The 16918-nt window shown below is 38.9% G+C and overlaps 1 pseudogene; it reads right to left on the reverse strand.

The window, feature by feature from the left end:
• Positions 1-5231: 5231 nt before the first annotated feature.
• On the reverse strand, positions 5232-5473 carry LOC137756077 (protein CEBPZOS-like; annotated as a pseudogene).
• Positions 5474-16918: the final 11445 nt, after the last annotated feature.

Here is a 16918-nt window from a genome sequence, read left to right on the forward strand (position 1 = left end):
TAAGAACGCCATTGAAAAAAATGATAATGTGAATGATAATTTATTCTTTCAAGAGAAAAAAACTGTATCTCATGAAATAATTAAGATACATACACCTGTCATCTACTAACCATTTTAAGAAACTCTCAATTTATATCAGCTATTTGTTGAAATAATTTATCTTGGAGGCAAAGAAAAGGATAAACAGACAACTTCCTAAAAATTTCAATTTTTTTTTTTACATTTCACTCCCCATTCATTTTATTTTTATTTATTTAAAAAATAACTTTTAGCAGAAGCTCCTACAAAGTATCAAGTATTGTAATGAAATTTTGTTGAACAGGGTAATGGTAACCTGTTATAAGATACACAATGAAGCTTCCGTTGGCCAGATTTACCTTATAAGATCCCTAGCTTGTCCATACAGATTCCCAGCTCAGCCTTCTCCTGATTTAATGTTTGGATGAAGTCTGAATTTCACTCTGACAAGCAGAAGAAGGTTCCTTTCTGGGATGCACGAGGACACCTTCGTGCTAAATCCTTTAGTATACGGGAAAATGAGTCAAAAGCTGAAGAACAGTTTGCTAACACGTCCCAGGAAGCTCTGGTTTGGGTGGGGGGCGGATGGAGGTTGAGCTGCCGACCTATCTTTTAAATTCCCTTGCGCCGAAGCCAGGAGACTGCTAACTATTTTCAACAGAAAATTCGTACAACTGTTTCGGGGGAGATGGTGCTTATTATTCAGTTTTGAGGCTCAACATTAGTCTTCAGCACCTGTAGCCAAACGAAGCCGTGGGTGGAAAAGAAATGTGGAATGCAGGCAAAAGGGAATAAAGGGAAACGAGAAAAGAGTCATGAAAAGACTCTGCAAAAAAGGAAGCGTAATTAGAGGAAGGAGCAAGCAGGAAATGGGGGAGACAAGGGAAGGCTGCAGTGTGAAGGTTCAAGCTGCCAGAAGAGAAGAGTTGTATATTTGGAGAACAGTGAATGTCCACTCTGCCAGCAAAGCAAACACTAATATTTCAATATTGGTGGTGTTTTTAAAAGCCAGTGGAAAGGAGCTAAAACAGCCCATTCATCCTACTTATTTTCTAGCTTGTTCAAGGGCAACTTCAGTACAAATTGCACTATGGGGGGTGGCAATAAATATACCAAATGCATTTCTTTTTTTTTTTTTTTTTATTTTTAGAGGAGACACTTTATTTCTTTTTTATTTTACTTTTTTACTTTTTAAAATTTTTTGGCCATGCCACACGGCATGTGGGACCTTCATTCCCCAACCAGGGATGGAACCCATGCCCCCTGCAGTGGAAGCGTGGAGTCCTAACCACTGGACCAGCAGGGAAGTCCCATCAAATGCATTTCTTTGTTTACACTCTTCATTTGTAAACACGCATAACCAGAAAATTCTTCAGCAACGCCTACCTGCATTTACTCTGCAATCTTCTCTCCAAGTCCTGGTACTAAATGAAGAACAGTTGATACTTTCAAGAAGAAAAAAAATTGAACGGCACAAGATGTTTTGAAAGAAAAATTAGCCAATTTTTCTGAGTATAAACACGTGAACTCCCTTCCCTTGTAATTTTGCCTCTGAACAAAATATCACATGTGAGTCATATGTATTTCTTCATTTGATAAAATCTACTTCACAGGGTGAGTGTGAAAGATGTGAGCATCCTTAAGGAGCCATCTTCCAAGGTTCTTCTCAAATCCCAGGGTCCGTCTTGAGTGAAACCTTCAGGCCAGATTTCCCAGCCCAACGTGGATGGCGGAAGGGAGAACGCAAAAATGACCCTCTGTCTGAATGGTGGGCAAGCTGGAGAGAGTTCAAATGCACACAACGTCTGTCCATGGAAACAGTCCTGCCACCAGTAGAGCCATAATTACCTGAATTTTATATACAAAGTTTTTGGACAAAACTGTTGCTTGTCACACTGACAAACACTCTCTCCTTGACCAAACGATTTTTTTTAAACCTAACTTCCTCTTTTATTTATCAAATTTTATTTTATTTAGATATACTTGACGTATAGCATTATATTCATTTCAGGTGTACGACATAATGATTTGACGTTTGTATATATTGCAAAATGACCACCACAGTAAGTCTAGTTAACGTCCATCACTAGATATAGTTACAAACAATTTTTTTCCTGTGAAGAAGACTTTTAAGATCTGCTCTCTCGGCAACTTTCAAATATACAGTACAGCGTAATCACGCTCTTCTGAGCCCTCCGCCCCGCCTTGTGGAGCCCGCACAGCCCAGTTTTAGCAAGACTCCTGCCACGTCAGTTGAGAGAGAACCCCTCACCCCCCCACAACTGAATACATTCTCAACCCCACCTTTGCTATATAAGACCTTGGCCTGCCTTCACCAAGAGCCTTGCTAAGCCAGTTTAACAAGAACTCCCCTATGCCTGATATCTCCTCATAGGAATGTTCCGTCCACCGACCCCCTAACCCACTCCTTGGTGATAAATCCCTAATTGTTCTTGTATTCAGAGCTGAACCCAAATATAACACTGAGATCATCTGACACCTCAACTGGTACCGTTACAACAAGTGCCCGAATCAGTCTTTCTTTAGCAGTATCAGTTGTATGCGGTCCCAGGCCGTGGACTCCAGATAAGGAACTGGAACGGTGAGAAGCGTACAAGGGTGACAGGCATGGTAGAGGGCTTGGCCTGAACATCAGGGGTCGAGATGCCGTCTGGATCTGACATCAGGTGACCTGAACACCATGAGGTCACAAGCCAGAAGTGTGATCAAGACAACGGGTTGGTGAAAAGAGGTTTTTAAGGATCAGATGAATTCGGGGCTATGGCTTCACCCTCTGCCTGCCTGCCGTTTCCTGCTCAGAGTTGATCTGGCTGAAGGATCAGGCCGGTATCCTGGCTCACGGGGGTCTGGAATAGGAGCGGCAGCCTTAGCGCCAAAGATCTGAAACCTAAGAAGGAAACGGCATCGGGCGTGAGCACCCTGATGATGAGTTTGGAAAATGAACATATTACGAGAGGAAGAAAGTGGCTCTGAATACTTCTTGCGTAAGTCCTTCACCTCCACTGTGAATGAGAGAGGGGCTGAGCTTGACTGGGAACGATGTTGTTCAGCTGAGCTATTCTGAACGTGAGATATGCATCAAAACGACTGGGTGTAATTTGAAAACATCCAAGAACATGAAGTAGTGAAAAAATACCAGACAATCCAAGTCAATTCAATTAATCAGCCATCTAGTTGAATGTGATTAAGACCAAGAAAAATGACTAATGCACAGTTTCTTTGAGAATCATCTCCTTTTTTCTTCTTATAAACTGATGAGGAAAATGGTCTAAGCAAATAAGAACCAATTCGGATTTCATTCTCTACCTACTTGCATCTAAATATGATCTTATCTTTAGCAACAAAATTCTTCCGCGCTCTTAAGTGACTATAGACAGTCAATTAAATCCACATTTTAACTAATCATCATACAATTCCCTCTTCAATAAATTGTATCAGAGCATTATCCCAGGAGGTTTCTCTGCCATTCCTATTCCAAAAGCAAAATGCATATTCTAATTATAATCTTGCAAGGTCAAAAATATTTACTCAACACCTTTACTTTCCAGCAAAATATGAGCAAACTCTGAGTAAGAGTCCTTTGCTTTGGATAAATAACACTCAGCTCTTCGTTAAGAAAACAATAACCACAGAATCTTTCATGGAGTTTTCTACCTCTATTCAAATCTCCAGTCCTAAAAAAGAAGTCAACTGTTCTTATTCTTCCCCCATATCATTACTTTTCCTTTATGGTTACAGATCTTTATTCATCCCAGGAACTAACCCAGCCTGGGGCCCCGAGTCTTTTGTCCACACCCCCATGGTCCCTCATCCTAACACATCGACACAGATATAACTGGAGTGGCCAGGAAACCAGGAAGACACACTAGGGATCAGTTTATCTTTGGCAAGGGAATTGACTAATAGGTTTTTTCCTGTCTCTAATTTCTGTGAGTTCCCTTTGTCAGGCGGATTCTCAGACCAATTCTTTCCTAGCTGTCAAGGGCACCTGCTCTCAAGCCTGGGTTCAGCACCGGTCAGGCCCTCGTACAGCTGTCCGATCTCATCCCTGGTCGGAGCACACACGTCCCTCCGGGACCACGTCAGTGGAAAGGCTCCAGCGCAAGGAGGCTTCTGGTTCACGTGGGTCCTTGGCCGAGAGCACAGAGGCAGTGAGGGCAGCTACCATCCCACAAACTCGTCCACTTCCCCCAGGCGCTGGGGGCCCAACAAGAGGAGGCTTGACATGAGGTCAGGAAGGCAGAGGGGACACGCGGCAGAGACCTTCAATAACATTTTCCTAAATTATTCCGGGATGTCAGCCAAAGCCTGGGCTAACCTCAGTTGCGTCACTGGTAAACGAATCGCCCGCCTGCTGAAACGGTAAAGCAAGATGTGGCCTTGGTTAAATTTCGGGAAATTGGTGAGTTGTGTGAACTGCATAAACTCTCACAGTTGGGAGACATTTGAAATAATAATGTTGAATATTTTTCCATCTCTGAGTTTATTTTTTATATTGAGTTCATGTTTGTCTTGATATTATCAAAACTGATCCGTACCATCAACAGCATATGTATATGCAACGCACAAGCATAACCGATCCACAGCAGAACATGGCATTTATCCTACATCGTGTGTGAGTTCAGTCCAAATCCACACACATTCACTGCATGCTTCCTTAACGCCAGGCGCCATACTGGGGATGGCGCTGGGGATATGACAGGAAGCAAAGCGGTCGTGGTACCTGCTCTCATGGAGTTTCTGGTCGAACATGGTGATTCGTTTCTACAGTCCGTCCCTTAACGTTTCCTTTGCTTTCACTCTAGTAGAACCTTAATTAGCTCTTGCAGGAGTTCCTGCACTAGCCCTTTTTCTGAAGTAGCGAACAGGCATTGAGTACTGATTGCAGGCCAAGCGCCCTGGTAACACTCTACACAGATCATCTAATTTACTCTGTTCAACAGCCTTGTGAAGTAGGTGCTATTATTATTATTATTTGAGAACCACTTTGAGTAGTATAAACATAACTCCATTTATAATATAAACAAACTTTCCATCAATTTCTTCACAGTTAGCCCAAAGAATAAAACCTCTAACTGAATTAGAATTTACATTTGACCTTAAATATTCTAAAATCCATCCATGTCCACTATGGAATTTTAATCTTGCCGGCTACTGTGAAATACAGCAAACCTTGATCAATGGTCAAATTTCTAATTTTTGCTGTTCAGTCATTTTTCTTGATTTTGCTCTCTGATTCTGTACATTCCAGAGTGTTCAATGGATTTGTAATAAACTTCCAAGATGAAGGGAAATTTCTTGCTCATTGTTTGCCTAAAATCTTGGCTTGTGTTCATCTTTTTAAACAAAAAATATGCTCCAAAAATGCCCACAAGTTCAGCTACTAAAACTCCTTTAAAGATTTTCTTGCCAGTGGTTCCAGAGCGTGGGCCATCACATCTGAAGCAAGGTCCTAGAGCAACACCCCACCGTGTGTGGCAGATGGAAGGCAGGACATGGCAGCAATCTTCACTGCTATGATTAACCCCACTTCCACATGAGGAAATGGAGACACCAAGAGATGAAGAAAACTGTCTGAGGCCACAGAACTAGTTAGTGGTGTAATCTGAACATGGGATCAGGCAGTCTGACTCCAGAGCCAGACTCTAGACTCTAGATATAGGTGTGTGTGTGTGTGTGTGTGTGTGTGTGTGTGTATAATTAATTTTTAAAATTTATTTTATCTTTTTAAAATTTATTTTATTAAAGTCTAGTTGATTTACAATGTTGTATTACTTTCTACTATACAGCCAAGTGATTCAGTTTTATACACACACACACACACACATATATACACATTCTTTTTCATATTCTTTTCCATTATAGTATATGTTTTTAAAACATACCTCTGGTCATGTTATTCTCCTCAGATACCTCCCCTGACTCTTTGCTAATTATTGAATTATATGCAAAGGTCCCAGACTAGAGTGAAAAGCCCCATTCAGACTTTTTTCAACCGACCTTTGCAATTTCCTGGCCACCCACTACGGGTGGCACATGCTCAGCGGACTTGGACTATTCACTTCCCCCGCAAAGAGCCTGCTTCCCCCCTGCCCCAGTTCTGCCCCATTTTCATGCTCTTCCCTTTTCTGAATTGCCCTTCTAGCCTCTAGACATGTGCCACCTCCTCCCTTGGACTTTTTTAAATGAAAGCCCAAACAGATGCTATTTCTTCTTGCTTAGAATCACCACATGCTTTATGGGTGCCTCGTTACACACGTACCTTCTGCCACGTTCTCACTTATTGTCGAGTCTCGGGGGAAATAGTGTGTTGGAACGTGGAGCTGGGCTCTGATATCAGGTTGGCCGGAGATTGATTCCAGCTCCTGGAATTTTTAGCTCTGGGATCTTAGGCAAGTGGGATCACATCCCTCCCTGCTCACACCCCTCTTACGGCTTCCCACTGCAATTTGGGGCGGGGGAAAGACTTCTGGACCCCGACATAATTTTTTACAAATACACATTCCTTTAAAATCCAAGCTCTGCCAAGCAAGCATTCCTGGCCAACCTTATTTCATAAGTCACACCAGTCTTGACCACGAAGCTACCCTTCCGCATCCTGAGTTCAGTTTCTCAAATGCTCCAGCAAGCATTCCTCAAGCCTCCACAGTGCTTTCCGTCCCCCTGTAGCCTCTCCCCCTGTCTCCTCTGACTCGCTCATTCTGACCCTCGGAGTCTCAGCTTTAAAGTTGTCACATTTTCAGAGAAGACCTCCTTGACCATCTGATCCAGAGGCTTCCCTCCCTCCTCCACCCTGAAACGCCCCCCTCACTGAAGCCAGTTCTTTTCCTTAGATGTGGAGTGATCTCACTTGTGTGGTTTGCTTGTGGAAGGTCTGATTTTCCCACTAGACTTATAAGCTCCCGCGAGGACAGGGTGTATCTGTTTGGTTCATCACACTGGCACAGGGAGATGCTCAAGGCAGACAAATAGAGAAATCTCTCTGTACCTCAGTCCCCACATTTATAAAACAGGGATAACAATAACCCACCCTCACTGCTTGAAGAAGCTGAGCACACAGTCTGCAAGGTGAAGCTGACTGATGACTGGGAGCAGCGCGACTTACGCTTCCGACCTGCAATCCCATCAAGCGAGCTAGCTGCCTTCTCTCTGTATCCTCCCCACAACTGAGCACGGGGCTTTGGGCTTCGTGGGCACCCATCAATGTCTGCTTTAACTGAATTCAGCTATGCCATCTGAAACCGTAACTTCTCACTTTTGCCAAATATGCTTGATTTGACTCCCATACAGAGATGTGCTTCTCCATGATCATGCGATAAAACATCCCCTCAAGCTTTGGCGTTGTGTTCAAATTAGGTGAGTACATACGTAGGCGTGTGCAATACTATCCTGGCATCACCAGGCTCTCTTGGTTTCACACACTGAAGATTCCTCCTTGGGAAATCTTCTTCTGAATTAAAAAATTTAAATCATATATATCATCATATATTTATGTGATTTGTTTTATATACATATTGTATCACAGACAAGCAAACACTGAAAATGTTTGGAATAAAAATCGACTGTGCTCAGAAATCTCTTGCACTCCTATACACTAATGATGAAAAATCTGAAAGTGAAATTAAGAAAACACTCCCATTTACCATTGCAACAAAAAGAATAAAATATCTAGGAATAAACCTACCTAAGGAGACAAAAGACCTGTATGCAGAAAATTATTAGACACTGATGAAAGAAATTAAAGATGATACAAATAGATGGAGAGATATACCATGTTCTGGGATTGGAAGAATCAACATTGTGAAAATGACTCTACTCCCCAAAGCAATCTACAGATTCAATGTAATCCCTATCAAACTACCACTGGCATTTTTCACAGAACTAGAACAAAAAAATTTCACAATTTGTATGGAAACACAAAAGACCTGCATAGCCAAAGCCATCTTGAGAAAGAAAAACAGAGCTGGAGGAATCAGGCTCCCTGACTTCAGACTACACTACAAAGCTACAGTAATCAAGACAGTGTGGTACTAGCACAGAAACAGAAATATAGTTAAATGGAACAGGATAGAAGGCCCAGAGATAAACCCATGCACATATGGTCACCTTATCTTTGATAAAGGAGGCAAGAACATACAGTGGAGAAAAGACAGCCTCTTCAATAAGTGGTGCTGGGAAAACTGGACAGCTACATGTAAAAGAATGAAATGAGAACACTCCCTAACACCATACACAAAAATAAACTCCAAATGGATTAAGACCTAAATGTGAGGCCAGACACCATCAAACTCTTAGAGGAAAACATAGGCAGAACACTCTATGACATAAATCACAGCAAGATCCTTTTTGACCCACCTCCTAGAGAAATGGAAATACAAACAAAAATAAACAAATGGGACCTAATGAAACTTAAAAGCTTTTGCCCAGCAAAGGAAAACATAAACAAGCTGAAAATACAGCCCTCAGAATGGGAGAAAATATTTGCAAATGAAGCACCTGACAAAGGATTAATCTCCAAAATTTACAAGCAGCTCATGCAGCTCAATATCAAATAAACAAACAACCCAATACAAAAATGGGCAGAAGACCTAAATAGTCATTTCCCCAAAGAAGATATACAGATTGCCAACAGACACATGAAAGAATGCTCAACATCATTAATCATTAAAGAAATGCAAATCAAAACTACAATGAGATATCATCTCACACCGGTCAGAATGGCCATCATCAAAAAATCTAGAAACAATAAATGCTGGAGAGGGTGTGGAGAAAAGGGAACCCTCTTGCACTGTTGGTGGGAATGTAAATTGATACAGCCACTATGGAGAACAGTATGGAGGTTCCTTAAAAAACTAAAAATAGAACTACCATATGACCCAGCAACCCCACTACTGGGCATATACCCTGAGAAAACCATAATTCAAAAAGAGTCATGTATCAAAATGTTCATTACAGCTCTATTTACAATAGCCAGGACATGGAAGCAACCAAAGTGTCCATCGACAGATGAATGGATAAAGAATATGTGGCACATATATACAATGGAATATTACTCAGCCATAAAAAGGAACAAAACTGAGTTATTTGTAGTGAGGTGGATGGACCTAGAAACTGTCATACCGAGTGAAGTAAGTCAGAAAGAGAAAAACAAATACTGTATGCTAACACATATATATGGAATCTAAAAAAAAAAAAAAAAAAAAAAAATGGTCATGAAGAACCTAGGGGCAAGACGGGAATAAAGATGCATACCTACTAGAGAATGGACTTGAGGACACGGGGAGGGGGAAGGGTAAGCTGGGATGAAGTGAGAGAGTGGCATGGACATATATACACTACCAAACATAAAATAGATAGCTAGTGGGAAGCAGCCGCATAGCACAGGGAGATCAGCTTGGGGCTTTGTGACCACTTAGAGGGGTGGGATAGGGAGGGTGGGAGGGAGGGAGATGCAAGAGGTAAGAGATATGGGAACATATGTATATGTATAACTGATTCACTTTGTTATAAAGCAGAAACTAACACCATTGTAAAGCAATTATACTGCAATAAAGATGTTAAAAAAATAAAAAAATAAAAATAAAAATTAAAAAGCGACTGTGCTCATATCCACATTCAAAATTTAATTGTTGAACAACGTCTAATTGTCAAACAAAGAGAGTTTGAGAGTTTTTGCAAAGTAGGTCAAGTGTAGGATTTCTAATGGGAAATAGGAGAGGTACTAAACTAAAAATGTGTTATAGGTTGGGTGACCATTTAATTTAATGACCAAACCAAGACATCTGTAAGAGTGAAAGGAGCCAGTATTGATTATATTAGAACAACAGAGAAACCTGAACTGTCCCAGGGATGCTATCCTGTGTTCTGGATTTTGGAAAAAGCGCAGCTCTAATCATACGGCACTAGCAACAATAAAGGTTTTCCCTTTTTCCCGCCAATCCAGCTGTGTCTAGCATTTTCAACTGTTATTGTCTTTAGCTTTGATAATATATTAGGATATCCTTCAGCATAATATAATATTGCCACAATACCTGATTTTCCCCAGATGAGGTTCACAGAAAACAAAAAAAATAACTGACCAAAAAACAAGCTGAACGCAGGGAAGGAGGGGGGTCTGATGCCCACCTCCCCAGGGTTGGCACCCTGACCAGCTCAGCTCCACCACGCTGTTGTTCCAGCGCTTTATCACCAACTCAACGAATCTGAGCTCACGTCTGAATTTGTACTTTCAAAATGTGTCAGCTCATTACATTGATTGCATTCTAAATGATATTTAAAATTGACGTAAATAATTTAAGGGGAAAATATCACGGGCTTGAAATGAATATCTTTCAATATAATGCAATCAGGTGGATATTTTTGCAACGTTTGTGACATTAATGTGGCGATGCTGAGTGACTGCTGACGATTAGTCTCAGAAGACGGAGCAGAGGTCTTGCAAGAAAATGACTCCCAGGTGACAAAACATTGAAAATTCAATTATACTCTGTTTATTATAGGCTTACATTAGCAACTATCTTCCTAATAAAGACCTGATAATACACAAATTAATGGGAACACAGGGGAGTACTTTTAGAAATATTTTTTCTTCTTATAGGATTCTACAGTATTGATTTCTAAAGTGCTCCAAATGACACTGTAAAGCTTGCTGGAGTAAATTCTTAACATAAAGTATATGCATAAGAACATAAGATATATTAAAGTACTCAAGATTATGAAAATAACTTTAATGTATAACGACAATGTGCAATAAATTTAATGTTTAAAATTTCAAGTTATGCAAGTGTATAAATCATTTAGGAAAGAAAATCTAGTGAATGCAAATAAGAAAAAAACCATAATAAGGGCTGCACAAATGGTCTGAATTCTAATGAAAACAGTATGTCATGGAAGCCAATGCATTCATTCTCCTTTTTACACGTGTGGTTTTAAAAACATCCACAACGTAAAGCTCTTTATAAAATATTTTTACAGGTCGGAGTATACAAACATTTATTTTCCCACCAAGAAGACCAAAATGTTCGTCTGTATCGAGCTAAGTTTTCCTCTTGTCTTCCTCCCACCATTTTCTTACGTCATGCGTAGTTCAATGGACACTTCATTTCTTTTTTTTTTTTTTAACATCTTTATTGGAGTATAATTGCTTTACAGACGCTTCATTTCTTCATTTGGTTGTTGAAAATTTTAACCTGGCACCTATTTTGGATGTAGCTCTTTCGTTACACAATCCTTGGAGTAGAATTAGAAGCCTAGTACCTCTTCTCTAGGCATTTATGATAGAGGGAAGGGAAAAAGACAGGTAGATAGGTAACTTCAAAATAATGTAGTAAATGCTAAATGTCACGGAAGAACTACAGTGAGTAGACACTACGGGAAATTAGAGGCAGGCCAGCTATTTACACTTTGGGACAATGCAAATGAAATGGTACTTAAGTGGAGCCATGAAAGATTGGCAGGATTTTGATCCATAAAGAGTAGCTGAGAGGGTAATGCAGATTGCCAACTTGGCATGATCAAGGCCAAGGGGCAAGAAAGCACATGGTTTATTCACAAGATGGCAAACAAACGAGCCCGTTATAATGACTTCATAAGGAATCTCAAGGAAAGAAGAGGAAGAGAAGATCACTTGGTGTTTAATTAACAGGAAAGATAAGCTTAGAGAATTGAAATCTTCCTAAGAAGGTTGATTCAACTTCTTTTCTGTCTTCTCTGATGAACAGACATTTTATGGAGCCAGGAATCAAGAGAATTGGAGGAAAGAAATAAAAATTTCTAGAGGTAAGGAAAGTACAAAAGAAGGGCAGAAATTTGAATGAAGTAATATATATGCTCCCTGTATACCAGGAACTAAGAATAGCTTTGAAATAAATAAACGGTTTGAATTTGATGAAAGTATATAATAGCATTGAAAAGATTTCAAGTAGGTAAGTAAGACAAAGTAATAATGTTGAAGTTTTGGAAGAGATTTGGAAATGGTAAGTGGGAATAAAAAATAGAAAACTGAGCTCCACTTTGGCAAAGAGTTTTGATCGCCATGATGAATAATGTATAATGCAAGTCATGTGAGTTCATTTAAAAAAAATATTTATAGCAGTTTGCGTTTGGAAAATTTCTTTAAAAAAATTTCCATTGTGAAAGAGACTCACATTTGCAGCTTTTGATGGCGGTGTGATTTTAAGTAGGAAGAGGAATAGAAAGGATATCAAAGAAGCAGCAGGAAGCCAACAAAGAAAAAGCAGAATTCAAAATCAAATATAACTTAGATGCAGTCCATGAAACAAAAAAGATTTGGTGCCTCTATTAGTAAAAGAACCACTCTGCTAAAGGGCTAACCTTTAGAGGGAAAAAGGGACATCTGAATGCTGTAATGCCCAAAATAATGAGAAATTAATTCAAAAATACTAAAAGACACAAATGTGTGATAAAGAGGTGTGAAGTTACAAGTGTCTGGAGCTCCTAACAGAGTTATTACTAAGATTCTTCACTCTCAACCCTGGAAGGTCATGGCTTTCAGCTTTGTAGCCTCTGAAAAGTCAGAAACAATGCCTTGACTGTGTTTGCTGAATGAATAATTGAGAAACAAAGTAAGGAAAACTTGGATAATGTATTTTCTCAAAGTGAGGAAATCTGAGATAAACTTCAAAAATGTTGTATACCTGGAAAGAGAAAATCAAAGAGAGAAGCGTAGAAGACATCCTCTCAGTGAGGAAGTCGTGATGTCAAGAGCTCCCAAAAAAGTCCAGTGAGCTGGCAGGAAGTAATGCCCTTCAAGTCTCGCTTCAGAGACTTCCGGGGAAAGGCTGATAAACTTGTCCGGGAAGACAAGGCCAAATAAAGCTGGAAAGGGCTTGTCTGTTGGGCCTTCTCCATAACCCAGCAGGAGCTTTTCTGTCTTAATTTTGAGGAGGCAAAGAAAAATAAAACCTTCTCTCCAGTAAGCAATGGGAGCTACTGAAAGTAGGAGACATTACCTTCCTGCGTAGGGGGTGGCGGTCTAAGAGGTGATAGGCATGTGACGTTGCCAGGACAGTCAAACTGGAAAGTCATGTGCTAATTTAATAATCAACGAAGCAAGTTAATTAGAGGATTTAGTCCACATGAATGTTCCTTCCAAATGGATTATTTTTTTCTTCGGTCTGGGGAGAGATCACCACTATTTATTATACAAACACAAAATTTGAGGTCCTTGTGTTTTTAGTTATTCTTATAACATGACCCATTTCAAAATGCATCACAAATGTTTACAGTCTTTTGCATCTCTTGTATGTTTTACTACTACTAAAAAAAAAAAACCCCGTTTTATGGATCAAATGTCTGTTTGCAAACAAAATACTGTTGGAAGAATATATTTTCCAGGTGGACTACAGAAGAAATAGAAATAATTAAAATACATTTAAAGCATAATGAAACAATCTGAAGTCATCAATGACAAAACCTGCTTTGTCGAGTATTCCTTAAAAATTGGTGAAGATGTCAGTGCCGTACTTAATATAGAAAATATGCAAAGTATAGTTAAAAGAAACAGACTACCAGTTTATGTTCTTCATAACATAATGAATCTGTTGACAGTACGTATATTACTGTTATTTATAGTCCCATGGTGACAAGAAAATGTCACCAATTACTGGCTACAATGACAGAACACAATTTATTCCTAATGATTTATACCCCTTAGGAAAAAAAAAAAAAAAAAAAAAGCAGGCTACTAAAAGACAGCTATCCTTCTGTTCCCCAACAGCAGTTTTCTAACTGGAAGTATGTTTGCAAAGAATAACAAGTTATTTTTGTTAATGAGGGTTTGCATAATTTACTTGTATAACACCGTAAGTGACAAACTAAAATAAGGTACTCTAAGGTATATTTTTTAAAACAGATCTAACTGAAATATCATGCTTGTAGAGCAGGCTTTCCTCAACTAACATATTGTACTCCATTTTAAACCTAGATCTCTTCAAAGCTGCATGGACTTTCAGAGTGTGGGAAATAAGAATAAGGCACTAAGTCAGCCTTTCAAATAGGCATTTACTGCTCATCCTGGCTTACTAAGAACTGCAGGTTGAAAGAAACATGTATTTGAGTACTCCAGTTATTTACAAAGAAATTTAGAGTGATGACATGAGGAAGGAGAAAGAGGGAGAGAGGGCCTGATAATTAATAAGCAGGAAAGTAAACTAGACGTTACAATACAATTGAACTAAATTAGTAAGATCAGAGGATGTGAGGAGAGAGCCATAAGTAAATTCTGATCTCGTAATCTGTAGGAGGAAATATGATCTGGGAAATAAGAGTTTCATGGAAAATTCCAAAGAAATCCAAAGTTGAAATTACAAAGAAATTTATGAAAAAGCAAGAGGAGGGGAAAAGTAACAAGTAATGGCTCTTTTGAATGGTTCTAGTAACATCACAGTACGACAGACCAGAATTGAATTAAAGGGCCATAAAAGGGAATTTAACCGTTGAAAACATATTTTGAGGACAGACGCCAGGCTTTTTAACATACTGCTGATACACGTCCTAGGCACTAAAAATAACGGAGCAGAAATATGATGTTACTATCATTAAAATGGCAAGAGAGAGAGAGAGAGAGAGAGAGTGTGTGTGTGTGTGTGTGTGTGTGTGTGTTTTGAGGTCCCCAGAAACCAAGGAGACATAATGAATTGGGAGGACGCTCAGTGAATAATGAAAATGATTAGGTCTAGGAAGTAGGATCAATTCATCAAAGAATGACTATTGGGACTAATTAGTTTTGAGAAAAGAAGGATAACAGTCTTGCTACTCAAGTATAAGAAGAATTATGACATGAAGATGAGGACCAAAATCGCCCCATTTCATGCCAAGAACTTAGGATAAAAGTCATGAAAGAAATTCTAATTAAACACAGATACAGGTAAATTCAGAAGAATCGCAATATCTAGTTCAGTTGTATCTCTCCAGACTTCCTGACAGAGAGTGAAGCTGGTATCTCACAAGGTCTCTGTCAGACTTGCAGGTTATGATATTCAATCATCTGGCAGATTCTTTAGCCATACAAAACAGAATTGATTATTAGAGATCATTTCCCCTAGAAACAAGCTGATAATCACATGAATATTCTTTCAGTGAAATAATAACCTGAACCAGATTGTGTTTTGAGCCTGTAGTATCTCAAGAAAGACACAGATAATAATACATGGGGAAGTTTGGGGTAGAAATGATTCATGTATGGAAATCAAGTATGACCATGGTCAAAACAAAAAAGTATGTTCCACACCAAATCTTTCTTTGAAAAGTGCATGAAAGAGGAAGAGACAATGTTATTGACTGTTTTTCGTTTGTTAAAACTGGCTTGATTATCTTTTTTAAAAGATTGAAATATTTAAGTAATGTCATTTTTGTTTTTGTTTTCTTAATTGAAGTATAGTTGACTTACATTAGTTTCACATGTATAACATAGTGATTTGATATTTTTATAGATTAGGCACCATACAAAGTTATTAAAATATCATTGACTACATTCCCTGTGTTGTACATTACATTCCTGTGACACTTATTTTATAACTGGTAGCTTGTACCTTATAATCCCTTTCACCTATTTCACCCTTCCCCCTCCCCCCTCCCCTCCCCTCTGGCAACCACTAGTTTGTTCTCTGTATCTGCGAGTCTGTCTTGGTTTTGTTCTTTTCGTTCGTTTTGTTTTTTAGATTCCACATAAAAGTGAAAACATATAGTATTTGAGAGGATACAGAGAAAAGGGAACCCTCGTGCACTGTTGGTAGGGATATAAACTGGTGCAGTCACTGTGGAAAACAGTATGGATGTTCCTCAAAAAACTGAAAACAGAACTACCATATGATCTAGCAATCCCACTCCCGGTTATTTATCTGAAGAAAATAAAACCACTAATTTGAAAAGATATATGCACCCCTATGTTCACTGAAGCATTATTTATAATAGCCAAGATATGGAAGCAAACTAAGTGTCCATCGACAGATGAATGGAGAAAGATGTTTTACACACACACACACACACACACACACACACACACATACACACACAGAGAGGAATATCACTCAGTCGTTAAAAAGACTGAAATCTTGCCATTTGTGACAACACGGGTGGACCTAGAGTGTATTTTGCTAAGTGAAACAACTCAGACAAAGAAAGTTATTTTTGTATTTATCTATTAAACATTTAGGACCTGCTTGCCAGGTATGGCAAAATATTCACCAAGAACTTTCTTCCTTAATATCACTACTAAGCAGATTTCCTAAGCTTATATAATGAAACACCATACAATACTTAATGTTTACTTAGATAAAACTCTTAGCACTGAAACAAATTTATTTTAGGAATCTGAAATGACTGTGAAAACAAAAATAACAAAACTTTGTAGGCAACAATGTATTAGTTTAAGGGTCGTAGTCCCACTCTTTGCAGATGTAATACTTAGACATACACAGAAGCAAAGGAAACCTGGATTATATTTGATTGATGCAAATAATGAATCTAATTTTTCTTGCTACTTTAGGTAGTTTATTAGATTCTCATGCTTCATATCTTCGCTTCAATGGACTTATCCTAACCCAACGTGACTTTCCTCCCTTGAGGTAAATCCTCAAGAAAAAACTTTGCAACATTAGCTTTGTAAGGTTAACCAAAAATATGATAATGCATATTTTTAAAAAATTGTTTAATAAGAAGGCACAGTTTGAAGGAACTCAGACACAAAGACACTGGGTGAATGATCCAAGATAAAAAAAATAAGTTAATGATAGAATCAGAATAAGAACCCAGATCTTTCCACTTCTAATCAAGTGTTCTTAGCACTGTGCCTATGAAACTCTTTTCTTAAAATAGGAGGATTATATCTTAGACTAAGAAGTGTGAAACAAATTCAACT

Source organism: Eschrichtius robustus, chromosome 21 (genome assembly GCF_028021215.1).
Source record: "Eschrichtius robustus isolate mEscRob2 chromosome 21, mEscRob2.pri, whole genome shotgun sequence".
Lineage (NCBI taxonomy): Eukaryota > Metazoa > Chordata > Mammalia > Artiodactyla > Eschrichtiidae > Eschrichtius > Eschrichtius robustus.